Source organism: Bufo gargarizans, chromosome 2, assembly GCF_014858855.1.
Source record: "Bufo gargarizans isolate SCDJY-AF-19 chromosome 2, ASM1485885v1, whole genome shotgun sequence".
Classification (NCBI taxonomy): domain Eukaryota; kingdom Metazoa; phylum Chordata; class Amphibia; order Anura; family Bufonidae; genus Bufo; species Bufo gargarizans.
Window position 1 is genome coordinate 254109373 of NC_058081.1, and position 12036 is coordinate 254121408.

Here is a 12036-nt window from a genome sequence, read left to right on the forward strand (position 1 = left end):
GTGAAAATAAGGGTATGTCCGGGTTCAGCTCTGAACCCGGACAACCCCTTTAAGTCAATTTGACAGCTGTCTGTGTTGCCCATAGCAACCAATCAGATTCCACGTTTCATTTGTCAGAGCTCCTTAGGAAAATGAAAAGATCAATTTGATTGGTTGCTATGAGCAAATAAGCCAGCTTTCCTTTGTGCCAGTTTTGATATTGTTTGATAAAGTTGGTACATCTTTAAGCCTAACACTCTTGTCTTTAGATGCGACTCCACTTTGTAAGCCACCTTTTTACTACAATAATATTGCCACGTTTTGTGACTTTTTAAGACACTTGGCGTCTATCAATGTGACTATGTCTGCTTCCCCACTTGAAAGCTGCAATGAGTAATGTTAAAGTGCCAAATGCCACACACAGTTTGCGTCAATAAGCCCAAAACGTTGCAGAGCTGGTATTTTGCAGCTGTTAAAAGCCAGAAGGCTAGCGTGCAGGGCTTGATGAGCCCCTCCACCGATCTGGAATCATAAAGGAAACCATTGAGACAATATCTGGAGATATGAGCAAATCCTAGACTCCGTTGATTGTCCAGTATGCAGAATATACTGAAATGACACCTGCTCTCTGTGAATAGCCATTGTTCCACGTGTCAAAAATGATCTCCTCGCAGCTTATTAAACTATCGCACACTTTAAATAAAAAGCCAGTGACGTGCAGGTTTATTAAGCCTTCAGGGGCACAATACATTCATTCTGCAATTATAGGAGCAGCCTGTCACTTGGATTGCGGTGGCGTGAGACGTTCAGTTGGGAGAATGCAGAGCTCTCGCCGTCCCTGCACGCATGGCTGCACCAGGCCTGATATGGAGTGGATTGGAGGTGTAACAGGGTGTAGTAATTCCCATACTGACGGAGCTGTCCACTGAAGCCGGTGCTGTAGTAATGAGGAACACTGAAAGCTATGTGAGGCAGAATAACTAGTATTATCCCATCCATGCAAGGTGGCAGAGAGCTCTTGTTAAACTTCCACATCACGCAGGGTGCCAGCACATTTGTTTTCTCTTATTGAACATATTGACCTATGCTCTGCCTATACTTTACCAGCTTCTGCGCTCATGGGAAGATTATATCCAAATCACTGACTGTACAGTATTCTGCTGCTCCACAAAGGTCCACCTGATGTGTCCGTTATTTAATCAGGCTTAGCTGTAATATTCAGAACTGGAATGAGTTTAGATCTTTCCCTATATTTATCTGCAGGGTGAACGACAAGCAAATATCTAAAACTTGATATAAGGAACTTACTATTTCATTTTCTCCTGCCTGGTGAAAAGAATAATAAAAAAAGACAAATGCGCTAGATTGTGTTCTAAATGGGGGAGTAAACCATTGCCAGACACTTCTGGTTTCGACTTATGCCCCCTGAGAATAAAAGGATCGGGCACAATGGAATCCACTGGATTAACAGCTGAGAGGAGGGGTTAAGGCATCTTTACAGCAGAAGAGTCAGGACCCTTTGAGGTTTCAGGAACATTTGCCTCCTAATTTGCGTGTTTTCAGATTTTTTGTGCCAACACTATTTCGGTTTTCTTACTGGTATATTGAATACCTGATGCAGTTTTGGAAGCCAATATCAGGAGTGGATCATAAAAGGAAAGAAAGTATGAAGGACAGATAAAACTTTTTTGTTTTCTTTTTTTATTCTCTCCTAGCTTCGACTTTCAAAACTGCATCAGGAAATCTGACCATGTGGCAATGATGGTGAACCTTTTAGAGACCAAGTGCCCAAACTGCAACCCAAAACCCACTTATTTATTGCAAAGTGCCAACATGGCAATTTACCCTGAATACTACAGTCCGATATAGTATATCTTCCATGTACTTTATCACTTAGCTACATTCAATGCGCTGCATGTGCCGTTTATAGTGCGCCCTGTGCTGATGAATGGCAGAAAAAGTCATATTGGTGTACCTTAGACTATTTCCAGGGCATGGGTGCTGTGGGGATTTGCTCTGGTAGACAGGCTTGCGGACGCAGTACAGAGGCAATGACAACGTCTTTAACTTAAACAGTTCAGTGTTTTATTCACACATAAGTAAAGTGACAACAAAAAGTCAGTTTCAAGGAAAAACTGTCACCTTGAGTCTGGTGTTTGTTCACACCAGGCTGCAGCACATAAGTCCTTGGGTGAAGCAGAAGTCCACGTGATTTTTCCTAAACAATATAGCAGGCCTTAGTCCCGGCCCAAACTCTCAGGCTCCAACACCCAGACTGACATAGCTCCAGTATCAGATGGAGGATAATCTACACAGCTGAGAATGCTGGCTGGGTTTTTATTCCAAACCAAAACCTGGCCTGGAACGTGGGGAACAGCCACCCACCCTGCACTTTGGCTGCTCCCAGTAAGAGCCGGCCCGGATCGGCTTTACAGCCACACTAAATAATCAATAGTGTCTGTCAGCACTAGCTGCCGCTGACACTTAAAATTACCGGCTCCTACCTTACCGAGGCCAGAAACCTTGGTGACACATATCTTCCATCAATGACGGCCCCTTGCGCTTTCCTACATACCTCCTCCTTTGTTCAACCCTGAGGGGGTGAACACCTGCCAGACAGTGTACCTGGGACAGGGTATCTGCATTACCCTGTAACCTGCCTACCCTATGTTCCACGGAAAACTTAAAGTTCTGTAGAGACAAAAACCACCTGGTGACCCGAGCATTCCTCTCTTTGGCTTGGCTCATCCACTTGAGAGGGGAGTGGTCAGTTACCAGACTGAACTTTCTTCCCAACAAGTAATAGCGGAGAGACTCGAGTGCCCACTTTATGGCCAGGCACTCTCTCTCCACTATACTGTACCTAGTACCTAGGAAAAAAGCCTTTTCCACCTGCTCATTCCAATGAACCGTCACTGACTTGCGTCCCTTCAAAAGGCCTGTCAATGGTGCAGCGACTGTAGCAAAGTGGGGGACAAACCTCATATAGCAGTGGTGGCAAAACTAAGGCACGGGTGCCAGAGGCGGCACTCAGAGCCCTCTTTGTGGGCACCCGCACCCTGGAAAAAGTCTTATGGTGTACCAACATGCCTTAACATGCCTTAGACATTTTCCTAGTCTAAGTTTGATTGTCCTAAAGAAGACGTGTAGACAAATAAAGTTTAACCTTTTACTGCACTACCTGCGAGATGTATCCAGCCTAGCAGCGCCACAAGAGATAAAGGAGTTCCAGTTTTTCTTCTTTTTACTCACCTTAGACTTTTTCCTGCCATTCATCACTATGAACAGCACAGGCAGCACATTGACTGTAGGCAGGCTATTGTAGCTAAATGATAAAGTACATGGAAGATAGACTATATTGGTATTCAGGTAAAATTGCCATGTTGGCACTGTAAGGGATCGCCTTCTTTCAGGGAGTCACAATCACAGATATCCTCACGTACACCAGGATTAAAGTCCAAATGACTTATTTTCACCAGCCCAAACATACATAATACAAAATAAACACCGGCCCATCTAGGCACTTGGTAATACAAACATCATATCCCTGACTCACCTAAAGAACATAGTATAGGGTCAGGGTCTCAGGCTCCAAGCCCTTAGTCGGTTTGCTTATCAACCAACAGTTCACACCGGGAAGAGATCAGGCTTCATATAGCCTCGTGGCGCCTCAGTCCCCCTGGCTGAGACCACTCAGAGCCTCTGCAGGTCTCTGTTCCAAATCGCTCTCTCCCCCAGACTGACATACTGGGAGGTGCTTTATTCCAGCCAGATTACAGCAGGCCTCACCTGCGATCACCTCAGGTAGAAGGGAATACCTGTCCTGGAAGGGTGTGGATTGGCAGATTCCACTTCCAGTCCTATCTTCCAATCCAACTAAAATCCAGCCCAGAATTAATAAACAAAGACTGAGTGGGACATACACACCTTCCAGCACTGTTCCCATTACCACAGCACTTTACAATAAATAATTAGGTTTTGGGTTGCAGTTTGGGCACTCTGTCTCTGAAAGGTTCGCCATCACTGTCATAAAGTATCCCATAGGGCTGCAGCTAACGATTATTTGAATAATCGATTAGTTGTCGATAATTTCATCGATTAATCGGGAAAAACACCAAAATGACAAAAAAAGGGGTTTATATGATTTTACTTGAAAAATTATGTTCAAAGGCCATATTAAAACAAATTTAGGAGTTACATAATTATTAAAATTTTGCATTACAATGTAAAAAAGACAAGTTATGGGGGATCTGTGGATGACACTGTTATGGGGATCTGTGGATGACACTATTATGGGGGATCTGTCGATGGCGCTGTTATGGGGGTGATCTGTAGATGGCACTGTTATAGGGGATCTGTGGATGACACACTGTTATGGGGGATCTGTGGATGACACACTTATGGGGATCTGTGGATGACACTTTTGGGGGATCTGTGGATGACACTTATGGGGGATCTGTGGATGACACTGTTATGGAGGATATCTGTAGATGGCACTGTTATGGAGGGTATCTGTGAATGGCACTGTTATGGAGGGTATCTGTGGATGGCACTGTTATGGAGGGGATCTGTGGATGGCACTGTTATAGAGGGGATCTGTGGATGGCACTGTTATAGGGAGGGGGATCTGTGGATGGCACTGTTATGGGGAGGGGGATCTGTGGATGGTACTGTTATGGAGTGGATCTGTGCATGGCACTGTTATGGGGAGGGGGATCTGTGCACTGCTATTGGGAGGGGGATCTGTGAATCGCACTTTTATGGAGCGGATCTGTGAATGGTACTGTTATGGAGGGTATCTGTGGATGGCACTGTTATGGGGAGGGGGATCTTTGGATGGCACTGTTATGGGGAAGGGGATCTGTGGATGGCAGTGGTACTGTTATGGGGAGGGGGATCTGTGGATGGTACTGTTATGGGGAGGGGGATCTGTGGATGGCACTGTTATGGGGAGGGGGATCAGTGGATGACACTGCTATGGGGGATCTATGGATGACACTATATAGCATCGTATGCTATATGTGTCATCCACAGATCCCCTCCACATAACAGTACCATCCACAGATCCCCCTCCCACCTCATGCATCCACCTACCGGCCACCGTTGACAGAGAGACCAGGGCGTGGGAAAGTCCTTTAAGTCCCCATAAATGCAGACAACGCCGACTTTTCGTCCAGTGTACTCGGCGGGCCGCACCAGGGCAGCTTTTACCAGGGACACCTGGCTCCCTGAATCCAGCAGTGCCACCGCCAGAGTGTCCCCCACTTCCACCTGGCACAGGTGACTATTGTCTACAGTCTTGGAGGTACCTGTGGCGCACAGCTTCCTGGCATACAATGAGTGGCGGTAGCCATAGTTGGTATCCATGGGTTCACCCCAATGAGGACAGCCGGCTCTTATATGTCCAGGCTTGTGACACCGCCAGCAGACCACCGGGGCTGGGTCTGCAGGGGGTACGTCCCGGGCGGGTTTGGCTGACACCAGCCGCCGGGTTTGGAGTGGAGATTTCCAGGGTTTAGCTGGCCCCCTCCCAAAAAAAAACCCTGCAGATTTCTGGTGGCCTCATAGCACTCCACCAGGTCGACCATCTCCAAGGCATTATTTGAAGACACCTGGCCGATCCAGTGCTGGAGAGGGTACAGCAAAGCCTTCCAAAACACATCCGCCAACAGCCGATACAACATAGCAGTGGAGCAGATCATAATATTGTGGTCTGGCAGGTTCAGCCGGGTTAAATTCCCACTGATTCCCCCCCTGGGCCTGGACCAATACATTCACCCCAAGTCTCGCCAGCATCTCACCTTTTAATGTCGGGTAGTCGGCCACTTGATCATCAGGGAGATCAAACAATACTTGCTGGGGACCAGAAGCCAGGAACAGAGCAACGACCTCAGCCCACTGGTCTCGGGGTAACTTTTCTTTTCCCTCACGGCCACTTTTTTGAAGACCGCCAGATAGGTCTCAACGTCATCCGAGGGGGTCATCTTCGGAATCGCCGCAGGGACAGCTTTCCGGGCATCGTGGACATTGTGGGACGCTCCTGCCGCCTTCAACGCAATTACATGTTGCAATAGCAGCTGGTTAGTTTCTTGTTGCTGCTTGTTAGCCTCATGCTGCTGCACGTTAGCCTCCACAAGGGCCTTCGCGACCGCCTCCATTTTATCAAGGGACACGGGTCTTAACCTTGCCGGCTTAATATAGGACATGCGCTTGTGAGGGGAAAAACTAAAATTTTTTGGCCTTCAGGCCTGCCTTACTGCGTTTGCCCGCATCCGACACCAATTGTGGGGATTTGCTCTGGTAGACAGGTTTGCAGGCGCAGTACAGAGGCAATGACAACGTCTTTAACTTAAACAGTTCAGTGTTTTATTCACACATAAGTAAAGTGACAACAAAAAGTCAGTTTCAAGGAAAAACTGTCACCTTGAGTCTGGTGTTTGTTCACACCAGGCTGCAGCACATAAGTCCTTGGGTGAAGCAGAAGTCCACATGCTTTTTCCCAAACAATATAGCAGGCCTTAGTCCCGGACCAGACTCTCAAGCTCCAACACCCAGACTGACAAAGCTCTAGATGGAGGATAATCCACACAGCTGAGACTGCTGGCTGGGTTTTTATCCCAAACCAAAACCCGCCATGGAACGTAGGGAACAGCCACCCACCCTGCACTATGGCTGCTCCCAGTAAGAGGTGGCCCGGATCGGCTTTACAGCCACACTAAATAATCAATAGTGTCTGTCAGCACTAGCTGCTGCTGACACTTAAAATTACCGGCTCTTACCTCACCGAGGCCAGAAACCTCGGTCACACATATCTTCCATCAATGATGGCCCCTTGCGCTTTCCTACAGAGAGGGCCCTGAGTGTCCCCTCTGGCACTCGTGCCATAGGCTCACCACCACTGCCCTAAGGGGTGGTCATACCCTAAAGGAGTCTGTCAGCAGTTTTCACCATGCAAAGCTCATAAGAGCACCAGGTAAAGACTGGGGGGAGTAGGACAAACATACTTTTTGTGGAGCTGTTATTATCGGGAATAGTGCTTCTGCAAGTGCCTAGTAGCTGGTGCTGCACTGTGAAGTGCCATCTTCTCTTCATTGATCTGCTTCACAGTCCCTCCCCTTTGCTCTGAGTTACAGCTCTAGCATCCAACCATAATACCACTACAGCTGTTACTCAGAACAGATGGGAGGGGTTGTGAAGCAGATCAAAGCAGAAAGCACTTCCCAGTAAAGCTCCACCTCCAGTGCACGCAGAGTCTGGCAGAATAAAGTTCATATTTTCACTACTCCTGATGATAACAGCTTCACAAACAGTATGTTTATCTTATTCTTTTGAGCCTCTTTATATTGCTGTCAGCAGTTTTCCATGGTCAAAACTGCGGTCAGATTCCCTCTAATAATGTGATTCTGGTAACTTCATTTAACCAGAAAATGTATTGGTCCAGTGTGGTCTACTACTAAATATCTGCTCCCTCACCTCTAAGCCCATGCACTGTAGATTAATAATAACAGTGTAGCATAGACTAACAACTTCACCCACTGCCAAGGGCACCACCTCATTTCAGGCAGGTGGAGACAATGTTTTTTTAAATAAAAAATATATACATTTTTGAGCACCAACCCTGCATTCAATCTCACTCCACATGCTCCTTTGGATCACCAATCGACCAAAGCTCTCCAGTCCTGCACATCTCTCCATCATTGATCTAGAAGCTGAGTTTACTAGAACCACAGCTCCATATGCAGACATGGAAAGGGTGCAAGCCTTGAAGAAGAAGAAGAACACTGGTCAATTATTAGTTTCCCATTAGACTGATGGAAACGTTCACTGGTCAGTGTCAGTAAGACAGAAATACCAATGAGCGCTTCCATCAGTCTGTGGAGTTAAGCACTTATAGGCCAGTGTTCTTCCCCTCCTTAATGGTCTGCCCCCTTTTCCATGCATGCGGAATGGGGTTTTAGCACATTCAGCTTCTACTACAACCATGTGGAGACAGTGCAGGATAACCTCTGACAGGAGTGCTTTGGCCTACCTTCAATCAGGTGGAGAATGTGGAGTGAGGCTGATCACTGTATAGATGTTCCTTACAGACTGACTTTCCTTCCCATTCAGACCTAGTACTGTCATAGGACATGGTGCATCTCCAGCACACTGGCATTCAAGAATCTGACCAAGTAGATGACCACATCCTGTAACACACTGCTGTCCGCTCCATGCCACTTGGCTCTACAGACAGCCAAAAATGGAAGGGGAAGGACAAGACAGATATTACAGGACAACACACAAGAGGGAACATGAAGCAGCAGGCCATGGGGATGGTGAGTCAAGGAGATTTGTTCTATACAGGGTTGCAAACCAGAATTTTTCTTAATATAGGTCAGGACTTCTCTATAATGTCCTCCATTTTCCTGGGGCTGCTTCTGAGTGACTATTAGACAGTTAGGAAGGATATTCTCCTCTACTTTCTGTGTGTGCAGCTAGTCTTCACCCACCATGTCTGAGAGAAGCACAAACAAGATAATTAACAAGAACAGCCGAAAACAGCTAAAAAATAGCGTTATTCCTCATGTGCACACACTGAACTTTTGGTTATTGCAAAGTTTGTTGAAAGCTCAGTGACGCTTTCAGTTGAACATTGTGTAAATTACAAAAAATATGTTTCATCGTCCATTGGTAACCGTTGTAGCATACTCTCTTCTATCCTGAGGCCTGTTTATAAGAGTTTTATCATAGTCTCAAATAAACAGCTTATTAGTGAATGTAACTTGTTTACTGGAAGATAAATTACCAAACCTTTACAATCACCTATTCTTGGCCAAAGTTAGGCCTAATTCACATCACTGTTTAGTTTTCCATTCTTCTGATCCATCGGAAGAACAGAAAAATAAAGAAAAAAATGGATCCTATATTTAAAACATCCATTATGCTCAGTAATGCACACTTGGCACCCGTCTTTGCCATTTCTGTCTGAGATCCGTTATTTTAGCTATCTGCCCATTATGCAGGACTTTTTTTCTGTCGAAAATAACGGATTTCAGCCGAAAACGGATACCAAATGTGTATAACTGAGCCTAACAGATGCTTTAAATGCAGGATCTGTTTTCTTCTTTATTTTTCTGTTCTTCTGATGGATCAGCAGAACGGAAAACTAAACAGTGATGTAAACCCGGCCTTAACAGCGCATTTTTGAGGAGGAACTGAAAACATCTTGCGACATCCAGACATATAATCACCTTTTTCCTCTTGGAACATGCTGCTGTATTGAAGTCTTTTTCATACTGACTCTCTAACAATAGTTAACAATAAAAAAAAGTGATGTTTCTTTTAACGCGGGGTTTCACACACTCGTTTTATATGGTAGTACGTCAACACTGTGCACATGACAGAGCTCAGATGGTTTTAAGTAAGACATTTTTCTTTGACGTTTGAATCCACAAGGAAGAAAAGCAAAGAAAAGGACAATCCGGCATGAGGTTAATAACCTGATAGTTATTTTTGAGCTGTGCATTCACGTAATGAATGAAGCATTTCTACCCGGAACCCATTTACTGTAATCTACTAACAAAACCAAACATGAGACGCTTATTGTTCTCAGTTCGTTATATGATCCCCTGAGTCAGATATTGTCCAATATAATATTCCATACATGTAACAAGACAGAAATGTCATCACGGGCTGATGTGTCACAGCTGTCATTATCACGCAGGAGCTGACAAAAGAACTTTACTACCGCAGCTAATTCTTTGCAGTCACAATGCGACAGAGAAGCAGCAGCTACATATGTATGTAATCATTTACACCCCTAAGTACAATAACTGTGAAGATGTTAAAAGCAACACTAATAGCAGAAACAAACACATTGCATCAGGAAAACTGGAGGCTTAAATTAAGCAGCAGGCAGAAGAACAATTTAAATAGAGTGTACTGTAGCTGTGAAATACCCTGCTGTGGGTATATTCAACAAGGAATTGCTTTCCGTTCATCGCCTTCTCTTTGTCTTACACATCAGCACATTTATATGTAAAATAACCAAATCTTAGGATACATTCAGTTCCCTACTAAAAGAAGGTAACATTCCAACAGAGAAAAGATTATTGTTAAGATGTATGATAAAGTCACAGATTGAGCTACATGTTCTACTTAATCTCAGGAGTGATAATTACCCTTAATGTAGGTTGAAATTTTGTATAGTTTTATTTGCTACATTTTATGAAAGTACATCTGTACATTGATCTATTGTTATCAAACGGTTATGGTTTGATTTCACTTGCAGGGTTGTGGCTAGACAGGATTAAGCATGAGAGAACCCCTGGTAGAAAAGAGTAAAATCCTGTTACATGTATTTACTGATTTTCCTCGGCAATGTATAAAGTCAGATCAGAGGCCATAACGTGGAGCTTCTGGGCCCAAATGCAGCATCTGTAAAAGGCCTCCAAAAAAGATGGCCAATTTTGACTATTTCAGCCAAAGATCTTATAACATTATACACAAATGTTGTCTGCCCAAAAAGATGATCGATTGAATGCAAGTGTATGGCATTATTGTCCTAATGCAGCAAATCATTTACCATTTTGCGCTGATTGAGCAGATTCAGGCTGATATTTATCTTTTGGTATGGACAGTTTTATCATGTGTCATTTCTAAGGCTACTTTCACATGTGCAACAAAGAAATCCAGCATGCTGTTCCGGCAAAGGATAGCCTGTCAAGGTTCTCCGGATCTGTGTGCCCGCTGGACTCCATTGACTATAATGGAATGCACTGGGGATCCAACCACTCCCCCCATATTAGCTGGACAAAATTGGCCGTATGGAATGTTTTTTTGTCCAGCCAAATCCTGGCATAAAGGCCAGAGAGTGGCCAGATCCTTGCCGCATCCCATTATAGTCAATGGGGTCCGATGCTCACACGGCACTATCCGGCTATGCCAGATCCTGAGAACTCTGGTAGGCTTTCTCTGCCAGAAATGCCTGCTGGATTTCTTTGAGGAGGGGGGGGGGGGGGTCTTCTTATGTGGAAGAAGGGTCTTTGGGTCCCCTCAGACTGGTGTGACTGCCACCCCTCCAGATCACATGCTATTTTTCACCTCTAACCAAAAATTTCCTTTCTCTTTATACATTTTAATAAGTTCCTTTAAATATGAAGCATTGAAACCAGTTACAAACAGTACAGTGACAATGGAATCCCATGACATATCAATCCATAAGCCATTAATGCATATGTTGTAATAAGAGTAGGCTTCAAACTGTTTACAAAATTTGGTAAAGCGAGTCCCATGGCCCTAAGGCGGATAGCAGGAGCTATTGCAACAGCAAAGTGGAGCCAGGGTTGTTCATAAAAGGGACCCAAGGGCTCCAAATCTGTTTGAATTTATGGGGGGCTCAGAGATCTAGGAAGAATATTTCCTTTACTTGAGAAATTTGTATCTGGTTGGAGTTGGTGGAGCAGTAATGTTCCTCCAGTATAAGGTGATCATGGCTTTATCGGCTAGAACTAATTGTGCCTACAAAAGTCTATTGATGGATGAGGGGGATTGATTGGACATTTTCTGTACATGGAAAAGTATTAAGCACGGGTATAGGGGAACCGATAGTTGAAGTGGAACCCAGGCATTGGTGTCTGAGGGGGCACAAATGAATATATATATGCTCCTTATGAGGAAAGGTTAAGCTACAAATGATGGATGATAATTTGAGGCTTATTTCAATTAGTCTGATTGACATGTGAGAGAATATAAAACCTTCATGCTCTGGTAAAACAAAAAGCCCCTGCGTTCGGATGTGAAATTACTAACAACTAAGCTGTGGTATAACATTTTGTCTAGGGGAAGATTATTACTGTCTACTTACATGTGTTTGACAGACATTAGATATTTAAATCTTTGTTGCATACAAGCACGGTTCACATTAAAATTACTTCATTAAATCTCCGCTGCTTAATATTAAACTGGAAGATATTTGTCTCTTTAGTTAGTCAAACCACAGTGCATGATGAGGAAAGCATCTACATTAAATGAATTCATTACAATAGGGCATAAGTAATGAGGAAATACTACCTTGGC